A 16,920-nucleotide genomic window follows, 5' to 3' on the forward strand; every position below is an offset into this window, starting at 1 on the left:
TTTGGGGAGCTTTTTGCCAGAATTAGTAAATTGCATTCTGTTAAAATGGCAACCCACTCCAGTGTTCTTGCCTGGAGAATCCCAGGGACAGGGGAGCCTGGTGGGCTGCCGTCTACGGGGTCGCACAAAGTCGGACACGACTCAAGTGACTTAGCAGCAGCAGCAGCGGCATCCTCATATAAGGGGCTTCCCTGGTGACTCAGACAGTAAAGAATCTTCCTGCAATGCAGGAGACCTGGTTCGATCCCTGGGTTGGGAAGATCCCTTGGAGGAGGGCATGGCAATCCACTCCACTATTCTTACCTGGAGAATGCCCATGGACAGAGGAGCCTGGCAGGCTGCAGTCCATGGGGTTGCAAAGAGTCAGACATGACTGAACAACTAAGCGCACATATCCTCATATAAACCTTCAAAAAGACACCATAGAAACAAGCTTTTTGTGAGTGATAAATGGGAAAAGGCAGAACTTTCTGCCCAGTCCATGTTTAAGATGAACAATGAATGATAAAAAATGATAATGTGGAGTGATAAAAAGGGAAATCATTTTGTTGAGGAAGATTTTGGGTGGAGCGACAGATCTGACAGCTAGGACAATTGCTATGTGATTTTGCAATTTAGTTCTCATTCATTTCTAAATTTCTTTTCCTCTGTCTATCTCTCTCTGCAGGATAGTTACAAGTGTTTCAATAGCAAGAAAGAGTCTTTTAAGTAATTCAAGCAGAATGACACCTGTGTCTCTTTGCGATTCATCCCACAATTATCTGTGTCTGTCTTTGTTGTCTCTGGAAAGACAAACACCATTCAGGAACTAAGCCCAGATTTGGAGCACTCCAAGGATAAGCATCAACATGCCTGAAGTCACCAGAGAAAGAAAACACAGACAGGGGGGCCTCACGCTGGCCAGCAGCATATAGATTTGAGGTTTAAATCTACTGCTCACTTCCCTGGCATTTCCCCAAGCTGGCCCTTTGAATAACTGCTAAATAAGTCCAGATAATTGTCAGGTAACATGTTACTCCATACCTGATGGCCACTGTTAGCTAACTTTATATTTAAGCAGACATATGGTAGCTCAGCTGGTAAAGAATCCACCTGCAATGCAGGAGACCCTGGGTTAGGAAGATCCCTGGAGAAGAGTAGGCTACTCACTCCAGTATTCATGGACTTCCCTGGTGGCTCAGATGTTAATCTGACTGCAATGTGGGAGACCTGGGTTTGAACCCTGGCTTGAGAAGATCCCCTGGAGGAGGAAATGGCAACCCACTCCAGCATGCTTGCCTGGAAAATCTCCATGGACAGAGGAGCCTGGCAGGCTACAGTCCATGGGGTCCCAAAGAGTCGGATACGACTGAGTGACTAAGCCCAGCACAACACATAATGGTTTTTAAAACAAAGTGTTTTCTTCACACAGGAAAAAAAAAAAAAAAAGATATTGAACCTTAATTATCTGGGCTCTGTCAGCCCCCAGGGTCTAGGAAGCAGAGAGGGGAGGGGCAGAGAAAACACCCTCAACCCTCGAGTCCAACACGTGGCTGGAGTTTCAGAGGTTCCCCCACCCTTGGCTCCAACACCGACAGCTCTCAGTGGGGAGTTAGGAGGTTTCACCACCTAACAGGCTGACAGACCACATACATCACGGGTCTGTCTGCTCAGATCCAGTGTCTCCTTGGATGAATCCCTGCTCTCTTCCCCTGTCACAGCCTCACCCACTGCTCTGCCCTCCAGTGCTGTGCCGTCATTCAGAGCAATTAACAGGGCATCTGACGCACCGGGAAGATCACGGGGAGCATTGTCAGACAGAAGCCCCGTCAACTGCCAGCAGCTCTGCTCTGCTGGGAGGGTTGTGATTCATGAGGGAGGGCACCCAGCCTGGCTAAAGGAACTGGGAGTTGGTGTGTTTGTTCCACTTCACACTGCATAGAAAACAGGGGCCGTGCCCTGCTGCCCCAGCCCCCAGCCCCCACCTGGCACACAGGCAGGCCTTCCCTCCCCCAGAGGAGGAGGCCCAGGGCGCTGCCACTGCACTCCTGTTACTACCCCAGTCATCCTTCGCTCCATTCCGCTTCTCCCTCCAATATGAGGGTAGAAAAGTGGTGTCTGCCTGCAGCCCTGGGAGCTTTTGTTGGAAGGGGCCAGGGGGTGGAAAGTGTTCCTTCTAGCGCCTGTCCAGTCCGGCAGTCCCCACACTCCTCCTCAGTCACAGATTCCTTCTGAAATTCCTCCAGGCTGGAGCAAGACCCAGCAGTGTTGTCCCCCAAGCAGGGTCACTGAGAAACTACAGAGCTTCTGGAAAAGGCCAAACCCTACGCTCCTAAGAAGAGTTGTGCCTCCCTGGTACTTTCCTGGTGGTCCAATGATAAAGACTTCATGCTTCCACTGCAGGGGACGTGAGTTCGATCACCAGTCAGGAAACTAAGATCCTACAAGCTGCATGGTGGAGCCAAAAAAAAAAAATGAGGTAGAGAGACCTAGTTGCTAGCCAACTGTTGTTCAGTCGCTCAGTCATGTCTGACTCTTTGTGATGCTGTGGACTGCAGCCTGCCAGCCTTCCCTGTCCTTCACCAAGTCCTGGAGTTTGCTCAAACTCATGGCCATTGAATTGGTGATGCCATCCAACCATCTCATCCATGGCCGCCCCATTCTCCTCCTGCCCTCAATCTTTCCCAGCATCAGGGTCTTTTCCAATGAGTTGGCTCTTCGCATCAGGTGGCCAAAGTATTAGATCTTCAGCCTCAGCATCAGTCCTTCCAATGAATATTCAGGGTTGATTTCCTTTAGGATTGACTGGTTTGATCTCCACGCAGTCCAAGGGACTCTAAAGAGTCTTGCCCCTTCTATTTTTCCTTAGTGACAGAACTACAGTATCACTAGGGGTGCAAAGACACCCAGAGAAAAGTCTACATTTCCCAGCTTCTCTTGAAACTGTGTGTGACTAAGGAGATACAAATGCAAGTATTGTGTAGGACTCTGGGAAGATTCATAAATGAAAGTTAGGTCAAGTGGGATCCTCCTTCCTGCTGCCTGGAACTTAGATAGCTGGTGCTCCACACCCATCCTGGACCATGAGGAAGACCCTGAGGGTGAGAGGTACACGCTAGCTAGAAGGGCAGAAAGATGACTGTTTCTTCAATCTCAGATTAGCAATAGAACTACCACTCCAGCCCGAGTTATTCTACACTGGACTGTTTTTGTTTTAATTCTTTGGCTTCGTTTTTGAACAGTGTTAGGTTTACAGAGAGAAAGAAATGGCAACCCACTCCAGTGTTCTTGCCTGGAGAATCCCAGGGACGGGGGAGACTGGTGGGCTGCCGTCTCTGGGGTCACACGGAGTTGGACACGACTGAAGTGACATAGCAGCAGCAGCAGGTTTACAGAAAAAAATTGAGCAGAAAATTCAGAGAATTCCTCCTACCCACGGTTTTCTTGCTTAAATCAGAATTTTGCTTGAAAGTGGTACATCTGTTACCCTCAGTGAAGTAATATTGATACGTTATTATCAACTAAAGTCCATAGTTTACATCAGGTTCACTCTTTATGTTGTACATACTGTAGTTTTTGACAAATGAAAATGACAGGGATCCACCATCCCAGTATCATATAGAATAGTTTCACTGTCCTGAAAACCCCCTATGCTCCATCTGCTCATCCCTCCCTCCCTTGGAATTCCAGACAACCACTGATCTTTTTACTGTTTCCATAGTTTTGCCTTTTCCAGAATATGCTTAGATAATACGTAGCCTTTCCAGACTGGCCTCTTTCACTTAGTTATATGTGCATAAATCTCCTCCATGCCTTTTTGTGGCTTGAAAGCTCACTTCTCTTTATTGCTGAATTAGTATTCCGTAGCCTGGATGATGGCACCCCACTCCACTACTCTTGCCTGGAGAATCCCATGGATGGAGGAGCCTGGTAGGCTGCAGTCCATGGGGTTGCTAAGAGTCGGACAAGACTGAGCGACTTCACTTTCACTTTTCACTTTCATGCATTGGAGAAGGAAATGGCAACCCACTCCAGTGTTCTTGCCTGGAGAATCCCAGGGATGGGGGAGCCTGGTGGGCTGCCGTCTATGGGGTCACACAGGGTTGGACACGACTGAAGCGACTTAGCAGCAGCAGCAGCAGCAGCCTGGATGAACCACAGTTTATCCATTCATCTCATAAAAGATGCCGGATTGCTTCTAAGGGACTTTTTAAATATGAGAAGAAACTTCCTGTTTATTGAAGCCGCTGTCATCTTGGAGTTTCTATTGTAGCCAAAAGTAGTAGTCCTAACAGACATGCTTCCATTTTAAGAAAGACTCAACCAAGTTCCAGCTAAACCTGTGCAGCCCCTCCCAGCCAGGCCGTCCCCCTGCGCACAGTGTCTCTAGGCCCCAACTCTGCCTGGGGGAGGAGGGAGGAAACAGCTAATCTTAGAATCCCAGTTCAGCAGAAACTTGTGGGGAGGGAGGTTTGTGCGGAGGGGACTTCAAAGGAATCCCGTGATGAAACAACAAGTCCTGCTTACCCTCCTGGGGCAAAAGTGAAGTGTGAGTCACTCAGTTGCATCTGACTCTTTGTGACCCCATGGACTGTAGCCCGCCAGGCTCCTCTGTCCATGGGCTTCTCCAGGCAAGACTACTGGAGTGGGTTGCCACACTCTCCTCCAGGGGATTTTCCCGACTCAGGCAGGCAGATTCTTTACCATCTGAGCCACCAAAAACTTCACTAAATCATAACCAGGACAAAAAAAGATGACTTGCATTCTCCAAACCTGGATTCCTCACCTCAGGGAAGAAGTCAAGTGAAAAGGAGCCCTGAAATGTATTTTCCTAACTGGTCGAGAACTAATCTAGCCAGTGTCTGCCCCTTATCTACCACATGCCTTGCACAGTTGTGGGTTGGGTGGGCACGTTTCTTCTGCTGTAATCCTCACCTGTGCAAGGCACTGAATAGTGGTTTCCTGGAGCACCTGCTCGCCCTCTGGCAGGTCACTTGCCAGGTAGGCAGGTCTTCCTGTTTCTTCTCCTTCTTGGCTCCAGCCCAGTTGTGTCTAATGGTTCCTGTCGTTCAGGGAGGAGTCCTTGGCTTCTTACCTGGCCGAGGGATGACCTCCCTGACTTCTAGGTGCTGGTGCTTCTCGTTTCTTCTCCAGCTCATAACCCCCAACCCTTCAGACCCTGGGCACCTCTCCAGCTCTGACTGGTACCATCTCCCCTCGAGTGTTTACTCCTGGCCTCGCTTCCACTGGCTTACCTGGCCCCACCTCCCATCCTCGTCTCACCTGTCACACCTGACCGCACCGATTCAGGCCACACTCTGGATCTCAACCTCTGTTTAATCTCAGAGGTTGGCTTGTTGAGTCCAGCATGAACTGGGGCCACTTTCCTCTCCAACCAGCTTCCATGCTGGCTGCCCAACCCTCCGGAACCTCAGACCATTGTCCTATATCATCCTGGAACCAACAGTGTGTCTATATAAGGCAAGGAAGAGCAACAGGTAAAATATTTGGGAAAATAACACTGGCACGTCTCTGCAAGACTTTTCCCAGCAAGGAGGGAAAAGGGTGCCAAATGAGAGCAGGCACTCTTGGAAGGGATTCACCATCATTTATCAATGTCCTATTCTATTTGATTAAGCTCTACACGACAGCCAAGGGATAAAACACAGTAGAGCATAAATAATAGATATGAAGAGAAACAGGAATTATTTAAGAGTTAATCTCAACAACAATAAAAATGCAAATTTCCTGGGCGCCTATTTTGTGCCAGATGCCTGTGCATTTACACGTCACTTCCCTTACCCCTCACACAAATTGCGTGAACTGAGGGTGGAGAGGCTGGGTTCTTTGATCAAGTTATAAAGTGGTGGAGTGGGAATTCCAGCCCAGATTTATCTAATCCGAATGTGGGCTAGTTGCTGAGTGACTGAAACCAGCAAGAGGCCCACGGAACACAGGGACTTTCCTGGCTCAGTCTCACTCTGATCGACTCTGTGCTCCAAGTATCCAGAGACTGTCTACAGAGGAGACAACTGGGATGCTTGTTAAGGAAAGGAAAAGAAAGATAGCTAAGTCATGTCCGACTCTTGTGATCCCATCAACTGTAGCCTGCCAGCTCCTCTGTCCATGGGATTCTCCAAAAGCATATCAAATGGAGCTTCCCTGGGAGCACAGTGGAAAAGAATCTGCCTGCCAATGCAAAAGACACGGGTTTGATCCCTGGTCCAGGAGGGTCCCACATGCACCTAAGCCTGTGTCACAACTCCTGAGCTTGTGCTCTGGAATCCGTGCTCCTCAGCAATAGGAGCCACTGCAATGAGAAGCTAGTGCACCCCAACTAGAGAAAGACCACATGCAGCAGCAGACCCAGCGCAGCCAAAAATGAAAATTAATACTTTTTTAAGTTAAAAAAAAGAGCACATCTAATGAATGAGAATATCTGGTGTTGGGGGTCCATGGATCCAAGTTGAGAATTTCTGGAACCTGCCAGTGATGAAAATTTCAAATTGCTATTTCTCCAGACTCCAATGAAAATGTAGACAGCTGTCCTCCTGATTCAGAGTGGTCAAACCATCCAGATGATGTTCAGGACGTGATGGCACAGGGCCCCCCAACTTTCAGGGTCCCTCTGCTGCTAACTATTGCCTGTCCACCCACTCCGGCTTCCATGATTGAAAAAGGACAAATGTTTCCCACCCCTTGTGATTCTGTCCTGGAGGCTTCATTTCCACTGACTTCTCTGTGCCATCTCTCCCCCTGCCTTCTCAGTGGGATTTTATGTGATATGTGCTTTCTCCTTTGTGAGGGGCACCCCAGTCAGCCCCCACTGGTCATTCATGCAGACTGAGAGGAGCTAGCTACAAAGGACTTGTACGTAATTGCAGACTGAGGACCGAGGAGTCACCTCTAATCCTGTTTATCCTAGAACAAAACAGAGGTCGGGGGAGGGCTTTCCAAGATACCAAAAAGACACAGACTAGACGCCCTCTCCGCCTTGACCCTCTCTCATGTCAGCCTGCAGAGAGTCAGCTCCTCAGCTTCCAGGGTGAGGACTGTTCATATCCCTGCCATCTGCAGTGGGAGGTGGCAGCACACGCATGCACCTGTGCACACATATGCATGCACACACATGTGCACATGTGTGCACACACTTTGGGGATCCTGCTTCTATGCTATGCTGATGCCTTGGGGTCCATCAGCTGCTTATGCTGCCCCTCAACATGGTTCTCAACTCCACTGCAACCCACACCCTCCGCTGGACATTACAGCGAGGAAGAGGTCTCAGCACTGGTTATAACCCATTGTTAGCTGTGTTTTTGGTACATTGTGGGTGCTATTCCTTTCCTTCATGTGACATGTTTGCTGATATCTCCCCAGTCACTTTCAGCACTATTGAAATTCCTCTTTTGTGAAACTAAATAGCCAGAATTAAATTACTTGAGGTGCTCCTGTTACAGGCATTGATCTGGGACGGTAGAAGATGTTTTGCCCACGGGTCCCTGTTTCACCATAGTCCTTGTCAGTTTGCACCAGAACAGTGACGCCCTGACTCAAACCAGCTGGGAGCTTGAACACCACATCACATTTCATGCACTTTACTGAATCCTAATGTGGACCCGCTAAACACCCCTTGGCAATACAACAGGAAGATGTCTACTGGGTCAGAGTCCTCAAGGGACTGAGCCAGGAGGCATGGCTATTTCTTGGGTGAATTCAGCTTGTTCACAAGGCTGTTTGAACACTGCCAACACTTGAATATTTTGGAATTGCTTTCCCAACTGAGTAAAAAAGAAGAACCCAATTCTGTAACTATACACAAATACTACTCTGGGGTTTACCATAAGATCTTTGGTTTCAGTGGTAAAGGATCCACCTGCCAATGCAGGAGACATAGGTTTGATCCCTAATCCAGGAAGATCCCACATGCCGTGGGGTAACTAAGCCCGTGTGCCCAACCACTGAGCCGGGAGCTGCAACTGCTGAAGCCCGTGCGCCCTGGAGCTCGTGCTTCACAGTAAAAGAAGCCACTGCGGTGAGCAGCCCACCCACTGCGGCTAGAGAAAGCCCATGGGCAGCGACAAAGACCCAGCACAACCAAAACTAAATAAATAAAGTTATTTTTTTAAAAGACCTTTGGTTTGAACTCAAAGTCAGATTCTGGACTCGATAGGTAAGTTTTTCGTGCTAAGCCATGTGACACTGGGATGTCCCCGGTGCTCCAGTGGCTAACACCGTGTGCTCCCAGTGCAGGGGCCCAGTGTCAGTCCCTGGTCAGGGGACCAGAACTCGCCTGCTGCAGCTAAGACCTGACCCAGCCACACAAACAAAGACACATGATTAAACGACTCCACATTGTCGAATGAGTCCATCTTCCAGAAGAGAAAAGACTCAAATCAACCTTGGTCTGAGGAAAACATTCGAAACAGCTTGTAAAGTAGCACAAGCAGTGAGCTACCTTTGGGTATGTGGGTGAAACGGGGTGGATAGGGACAGAACGAAGTGAAGATTTCCAGATTTCCACTTTACGCCTTTTTATAGTTTTACATTTTTCTGAACTACATAATACACCTGTTTCAAAAAAATAAAACTGGAAAATTCTGCTCCACCAGGTATATTTGACTCTGGCCATCTACACAGATGCGGTGATAGTGGTAAAGAATCCACTTGCCAATGCAGGAGACATAAGAGACACGGGTTCAATCTGGTTGGGAAGATCCCCGGGAGGAGGAACTGGCAACCCATTCCAGTGTTCTTTCCTAGAGAATCCCGTGGACAGAGGAGCCTGGCAGATTACAGCCCATAGGGTCGCAAAGAGTCAGACATGCCTGAAGCAATTTAGCATGCAGATGCATGATACACCGCTATCATTACATTATATCACCCAATAACCAGCTTAACGCCAATGACTGAACATCGGACGGCACAAAACTCTTAATGTTTGCACGAGGTGGTGTGTAGAGTGGAGAGCGCGCGGGAGCAGTCATTAAAACAAGGCTCTGATTCCCGTGCTGCCACACTCTAGTTATGTGGTCAAAGCTGGTAGTCTTTCTGAGCCTCGGTTTCCTCCGAAAAGTGGAAATAATAGCTTCACTGCCTAATTTACAGGCTCCCTCGATGGCTGAATGAGGCAGCAGCCATGAAAAATGTGTGCAGGCTCCAGAAAGCTACACCAAAGCAAAGGTCAGTTACTAACAGAAATTCCTTTGCTTCTAAGGAGCTGCCACGTGGGCAGCGGGTCAATGACACGGGAGCCCAGCTCCGTCAGTCTTGAGGCTCCTGCTCCCCTCCTCTCCTGCCCCGCGGTCAGCAAGGAGGGATGAAACAAGACCACGGATGGCACAGAACGTTCAACCAGCTGCGGGGGTAGGGGAGTGGTGGGAGGTGGAGTGGCCCCAGTGACATGGACCCTGCAAGGTAGGGCCTCATGGGATCCGAGCAGGTCAGTTTGGCCTCTGCCACAAGCATGTAACACTGGGATTGTCAACCCTCTTCCGGAAGAACTTAAACAAACAACCTCTACCCTTAATGCTTGCATTTAAAGGAATATTTACAAACATCAGACTTCTGGTTCCCGGACAAACTCAGCATCAGCAAGATCACATTCTTGTCAGGGCCAAGTGGCCTCGTGCACTCATCTCTATGTCCAGCCTCCCAGCACAAACAGAAAAAGAACACATAAAATTCAAATTAATTGAATCCGATCCTTGGCAACCATCCACTCTCCTGTGACCTGGATAGTCCCTTAGCCCACTTGTGCTATAATTTCTGTGACTCTAATCAGCGTTACTAAGAGTAATAGAGGCAATGAGCAGTTTGGGGTTTTCCCCTTCATTTACTCAACTCACTTCAGAGTAACAACCAAGCACCTACTATGTGCTTGGGGCCCAGGGAAGAGGCATGAAGGGGTCAGAGGAGGCTCCATGGAGGAAGGAGAATGTGCATCTGCTCTTGCAGGCAGGCTAGGAGCTTGACGGGCAGGAGTTCCATGTGGAAGGAGCACACGAATGTGGGCCTGGAGACAGAACAGACAAACCGTGTTTAGGGTCGATGAATGCACGAGGTCTGGTAGGAACCAAGAGAAGAGTGTGTCGGGAAACGCATACTGCCACTCTAGACGGGCAGGTAAGACTCGACCATGACTGACAAGGGAGGATCCCACCGCCTCCAACAGGCTTGAAGTCGACCTGCAGAGATCAAGCAGGGAGGCGCAGCGGCCTTCCTTCCAGAGGAGAGGGTGGAGGGACGAGGGGGAAGAACAATGCTGATGGGCTGCTCCGACCGTCTGCACAAGTTTTCCCCCACTTGGAGTCTTCCATGGCTCCGGATCCTGACCATCCTTCCAGTGGGCGTTCGGATGTGCGTGTCAGTGTGAGGGAAGTGACGTGAATGCCTGTTTTCGAGCATCTAAATCTGTCAGCAGTTGAATGACTTCACTTGGAATCCCTTCATGGAATGAGTATTGATATTACTCACACAGATACTCCTTTCAAATACCCGGATGGCTGGGAGAAGAAAGAAGCTGACTCTGGGGCCAGTAATAGGCCTCTGAGACCTGAGCGTCTGTTACAGGCTCCTCCTCCTAAAATGCAATCACAGGTGAGCATGCTGGCTTCTTAAAGTGCACTGGGGAATGGGGACAATGAAGAGGGGGACTGAGGAAGGGGTGCTCCCGGACTGCACCCCATGGGGTGTCGTGAAGACTCATGAGTTAAACTGTCCTCGGTCCTAATCGTCTGATACAGCCGGTCATTCAAGCAACCCCAAAATCGTTGGTCAGGTGCCTCCTTCTTGCTTGTTCGTGGCACTCAGGGTTTTCAGCGCACCCGAGAAAGAGAAAAGGGAATCTTGTAAAATGTTCATTTTTTTTTAACCTTCTGAAGCATGAAATTAAAAAAAAAAAAAAAAGTGGCCTGCTTTGTGCCAAAGGAACCACGCCTTCAGAAAGATTCAATGATGCTGTTCAGGTGGTCATGTTGAGAGTCTGAAATGCGAATGAAGTATGTTATTTTCTAAAAGTGACTTTGCCAATAAAGGTTGGGCTTTGGACAAAAGAACCTAAAAATATTACAGCTGGGTTAAAGGAGACGGGCAAGACATGACAGCTGAATAACATGATGCGACTGGATCTCCTGCCACAGGGAAAAGACGCCGTAAAGAACATGACTGGACGCTAACTGCATCCTCGTCAGTGTCACAATGAGAGGCCTCTGCCCTGTCGGTTCACACGCCTCTTCAGGAGCTTCCTGGGTGAAATCGGAAGAAAGAGACAGACACCTCAGACTGGTAGGCAGCAGGTTTAATAAGCAAGGGAACTCACGTGGCGTCTGGAGCGGCTGCAAGACAACAAGATCTCCGCCCCGCCCTCGAGAATCTTGAAAGCTTACCCAGAGGCCTCAGCTGGGTGCAGTCAGACGCACAGTCCAGATGGTCTGGACACATCACTGTCTCAAGCCTAAGTCCCCTGCAACTTCTTGGAGCAGGGAGGACAAGCAAAGGGCACATTCCAAGGACAGGGGGCAGGGTGAAGGACCTCCAGTTGCCCGGGGCCAGCTGTCAGGTCAAAGCAGAAGTCAAATCTTCCTGGGGACCTTCTCTAGAACTGCACCCTCCTGATCAGCTCTCACAGGCTCATGTGCCCTCTCTCGCACAGTGTGCCCTGCATGGTCAGCGAGGGTCCCACTAACCATAGGTGGCTCCTCTGGAGGCAAGCTGGCAGCTTTGAAGGCAGACGTCACCACAGCCATGCAGCCACGTGCAAGAGAAAGTATGGATTAAGACAGTCATTGCTGGAACTTCCCTAGCAGTCCAATGGCTAACACACCATACTCCCAATGCAGGGGACCTGGGTTCAATCCCTGGTCTAGGAACTAGATCCCACATGCTGCAACTAGATCCTACATGCCACAAGTAAGACCCGGCACAGCCAAATAAATAAATAAATATGGCCTTGGCCATCGTCACATTTACCTTTAGGGTGGGAAACAACCCTCTGCACCACGCAGTCACCATTCAGTGGGTGCAGTGGCTTTTGCCACCTTGGTGTCAGAACCCCTACCAACGTTTGGAGTGAGCCTTCACCTCAAAGTTCTGGGTGGGAGGCAGGGACCACCTGCCAAAGCAGATGCTGAAAATGTCAGATATTTTCTTGGCCTCTGTCTAACTGTGCAGCCCCCACGGTTGTTCTCTAGCTCACCCAGTGATTCTGTGGCTTACTTAAAAGCCTTTTAATAAACCCCTGTCACCTTTGTTTTTTTCAATCAGCCAGAGTCTTTTCTATTGTTTGTAAATGAAAACCTTGACAGGTGTACCATGCAATAGTCAAGGTCAAATGCTTCATCAGGAGAATGGTAGCAGCTTCCAGGGGTGCCTGCAGGGGGATGATTGGCTTGGAAAGAAGTACAGTACAGTGGTTTTCATATCAGAAAGACTTGGACTTGACTCTCAACTGTGCCACTCTACCTGCTGAGAGGCTTATGAGAAAGTTAATGAACCTCTCTGAGCCTCATTTTCCTCATTTGTCAAATGGGGATGAAAACAATGAGTTACTCTAATAGAATCATTGGGAGGATTAAATGAGTGAGTGCACCTAAATTACTATATGTGATTGGCTAAATTACTCATGTGTCAACTTGACCAGGCCATGGCGTATCCAAATATTTGCTCCAACGTTATACTGGGCGTGTCTGGGAGGGTGTTCCTACATGAGATTAACATGTGATTCAGGAAAGCAGATTGCCCTCCCTGGTGTGGGTGGGCCTCATCCAATTAGTCAAGGCCTAAATAGACTAGAAAGGCTGACCCTTCCTTAAGTAAGAGGGAACTCCTTCCAGCCTGACTGCCTGGAGCTGGGACATTCATCTTTTCCTGCCTCTGAACTCAGACTGAAACACTTGCTCTTGGATCTTGAGACTGGCTGCTTCAGACTGGAAACACACCGTCAGCACTGCTGGGGTCCCAACTCGCTGATGGCAGAACTTCTCAGTCTCCGTGATTACATGAGTCAGTTCCTTGTAATAATAGTCATAAGAGGGACTTCCCTGGTGGTCCAGTGGCTAAGACACCATGCTCCTGGTACAGGGGGCCTGGGCTGGATCCCTGGTCAGGGAACTAGATCTCACATGCTGCAACTCAGAGCTTGCATGCCACAGGTAAAGATCCTGTGCCATAACTAAGACCCAAATAAATAAATATTTAAAGTAATGATAATAAATACAAATACATCTTTATCTTGGTTCTGTTTTTCTGGAGAACTCTAAAACCGTAATACATGGAACACAGTGCATATTCAGTAGTTATGGTAGGTAATTGTTGTTTATTATCTTATTATCATGCTACAAAGATATAACCAGCACACAGATCACCAATGGCCTCTCAAACATTGGGGCAGAAGCCTCATATTTTCTCCATCTGGAGAAATTCATTGGCCTTTCTTTTTAAACCTTTTTCTTTTCCCTCTCTCTTGCCCCCGACCCCAGCAAGTACACTCACCCTGAGCTGGGGCGGGGAGGCACTCTTAGCCCCCACTGTGCTCTGTGAAGCTCTGCTCCAGCAGTAAACCACTCTGCAGTGACCTGCTCACTGCCACAGCCTCTGGAAGCTGACCTGCAGCTCGCCCCCTCCTCCCCTGCAAGGTGCTAACCTCCCGCCTCCTGGAGAAAAGAAAGCACATGAATCACCAGGGCTGCTGTGGAGGTATCTCCTCCAGGTGCCCATCAGAGAAGAGTCTGGGGCCTGCACATGTTGGCCATGCCCATCACCCCAGCTCCCACCCACGGCCCGAACCCCCACCCCCACCCCCATAGCCTTCAAAGGCAGGAGCTCTCAGGGAAGGGCAGCCCTGCCACCTGGATGCAGCACCAGCCTCACCTGCCTCACCAGCCACAGCACCAGGCCAGTCCAGGCCCCTTGCTCGTGTGACACCCCTGCCTTCCCCCCTACAAGTCTGACTTCCCTGGTTAAACAGGAAGCCTGGGGTGGAGTCCAGGAGTCCGGACTGGGATCTTATTCAGAACTTTCAAACAGGAGACAGCCTCAGGACTTCAGGGTGCTCGTGAAAATGCAGATTCCTCCTCCAGGGCTCAAATACTAGCAACAGGGTCCCAGGGATTCCCTCAGAGGTGATGGCAGGCCCTACGGAAGGCCAGGGAAGCAGCTTCCCAAATTCTTTCTTCTTCCTGGAGCCAGGCTTCCTGGTTCCTGGCTTAAATGAACTGAGGCCACTGTGTGACTTCTCTGAGCCTCAGTTTCCTCATCTGAAAGATGGGAATGATCGTAACGGTACCCAGAGGATTGTGGAGAAAATTAAGGTGCTAGCATATGGTAAAAGATCAAGAATTGTTAGGTATTATTATTGATTGAATAACTGCCCCTCAGCAAACCTTCTTTTTCCCAGATGTGAAGTGGGAAAAATCACATCATTCAAAGCAACTACTTATACCTTGTAGAGTGTTCAAGTATGCCCTTTCCTAAAACAACTTCAAAATATTAGTAGTGACAGGGAACTTCCCTGGTGGTCCGCTGGTTAAGAATCCATCTTGCAAACCTCAACATGAATCAGCCATAGGTATACATATATCCCCTCCTTTTTGAAGGTTTGACAGAAAGCAACAAAATTCTGTAAAGCAATTATCCTTCAATTGAAAAATTGAATTAATTAAAATTTAAAAAGAAAAAGAATCCATCTTGCAACGCAGAGGATGCAGGTTCGATCTCCAGTCTGGAAACTAAGATTCCACCTGCCACAGAGCAACCAAGCCTGCACGACGCTTGAGCCTGAGGACCACAGCTCGAGAGAGTCCAAGCACTGCTGCCATGAAAGATCAGGCAGGATGCAACAAAGATCCTGCATGGCACACGGTCAAATAAATAAATAAAATAAGTGTTTTTTAAAAATTAAAACAACAACAACACAACAACAACCACAACTGAGTACCTCGTGTGTGTCAGACTCTGACAACAATTCTGCTTGACGGGTAGTGTTAGCTTCATTTTAAGATAAGGAAACTCGTCTTTTTTTCACTTTGCCCAAGTTCACAGGGGATTGACGACAAGGCAGGGTGTGAAGTTGGTCTCACTCAGGAGCCCACCTTTGCGGCCTCCTTAAGCAGCTTGGTAACTGTTCTTTGGCAGGAGCTCCTAAATCTTCCCAACTTTTCCGGAGTTAAAAATCCATGTGAGTGTTCCCAGGCAAAGTAATCTCTGCTGTTTTTACCACCGTTCTTCTAATGTAAATAGAGAGTGCTGGTAAGAAATGGTAGCAAGTGTTTTTACAACTTTACGCATTAATCTTCATGGAACATGAAATGATGCTCATAGAAGATGAAAATCTTAGTCACTCAGTCGTGTGCGACTCTTTGTGACCCCATGGACTTTAGCCCACCAGGCTGCTCTGTCCACTGAATTCTCTAGGCAAGAAAACTGGAGCCAGTTGAATTTTTGAATGAACTTTTTGCCCAACCCAATATATAGGGTAGATAAACAACAAGGTCCTACTGTATATTCAGTATCTTGTGATAATGGGACTTCCCTGGTGGTCCAGTGGGTAAGACTTGGTCTTTCAGTGCCAGGGCCTCAGGTTCGATCCCTAATCAGGGATCAAAGATCCCACATGCCTCACCCTCTGGACCAAAACAGCAAACTACAAAAAAACAGAAGCAATATTGTAACAAAGTCAATAAAAGACTTTAAAAATGGTCCACATCAAAAGAAATCTTTAAAAAAAATAAATCCTGTGATAAACCATAGTGGAAAAGAACATGAAAAAGAATGTATGTATGTGTGTAACAGAATAACTTTGTTGTACAGCAAAAATCAACACAACACTTCCCTAGTGGCTCAGATAGTAAAGAATCTGCCTGCAATGCAGGAGCCCTGGGTTCAGTTCCTTGCTCAGGAAGATCCCCTGGAGGAGGGTATGGCGACCCACTCCAGTTTTCTTGCCTGGAGAATCCCATGGACGGAAGAGGCTGGCAGGCTACAGTCCATAGGATTGCACACAGTCAGACACAACCGAAGAGCCTTAGCACACAATGTAAATCCACTATACTTCAATTAAAAAAAGTAAAACTTTTTTTTAAATGGATGATACCTATTTTGTCCAAGTAGACCTGCTCTGGAAGGAAATGGCAACCCACTCCAGTGTTCTTGCCTGGAGAATCCCGGGGACGGGGGAGCCTGGTGGGCTGCCGTCTATGGGGTTGCACAGAGTTGGACACGACTGAAGTGACTTAGCAGCAGACCTGCTCTGGAGAACATTTTCTTTCCAATTCACCAGGAGAAGAGCCACGTCTGACAGTTTGATGGAGGGTGCCCAAAATACCTTTTGGGGGGGGCGGTGCTGTTATGCACGGGAGACCCTTATAGGTGCTGTGGGGCTGAATTCAATGATGATGACCCGTCCAGTCCTGAGAAAGCTGATTTTCTACTGGGGTGGAGGCACCTGATTTTCTACTGGGGTGGAGGCATCTCATTCAAACAGGAGATGACTACGTTTCATTTGGGACCGGCAAATTTCTACTCTGCTGAAATGTCTGCTCTCACAACCCAGTCATCACTTTCGTCCGTTCACTCGCCTTGAGCCCTGGCTAACTTAATGGTGTTTGAAAAATCATTGGGGATTTTCCCCCTAGATCACATCTTTCAAAGTAGCTTGAGACAAATTTCAGCCAAGTCTTTCCAAGTCTCCTTTTGGAGACAGATCGAATGGTAAGGATAAACTATTAACCACACAAAGTATCTTCACATTGTAAATTTTAATTGGTAACTTTGCATCATGAGCAGTTAAAATTACAACACATACAAGGGAAAAAAGCTACTCAAGCCCCACATTTTTGACTAAACAGTCATCTGGTCTCTCCTACTTGCTCTTTTGTTCAGTGCCGCCTTCCATGGCTATTTACTTTAATCCATTTTCTTGAAAAGGATATTAATAAACTCCAGAAC

General features: G+C 48.3%; 1 long non-coding RNA gene across 1 annotated transcript; it reads right to left on the bottom strand.

Moving 5' to 3' along the window:
- Positions 1 to 9,786: 9,786 nt before the first annotated feature.
- On the bottom strand, positions 9,787 to 13,886 carry LOC113902363. Its single transcript, XR_003513799.1, has 3 exons — positions 13,846 to 13,886; positions 13,468 to 13,628; positions 9,787 to 9,991 (listed from the first exon to the last, which is right to left on the bottom strand). It is a non-coding gene; the product is annotated as an uncharacterized LOC113902363 (long non-coding RNA).
- Between the last annotated feature and the right edge of the window lie 3,034 nt (positions 13,887 to 16,920).

This window comes from Bos indicus x Bos taurus, chromosome 12 (genome assembly GCF_003369695.1).
Source record: "Bos indicus x Bos taurus breed Angus x Brahman F1 hybrid chromosome 12, Bos_hybrid_MaternalHap_v2.0, whole genome shotgun sequence".
In the NCBI taxonomy this organism is placed as follows: domain Eukaryota; kingdom Metazoa; phylum Chordata; class Mammalia; order Artiodactyla; family Bovidae; genus Bos; species Bos indicus x Bos taurus.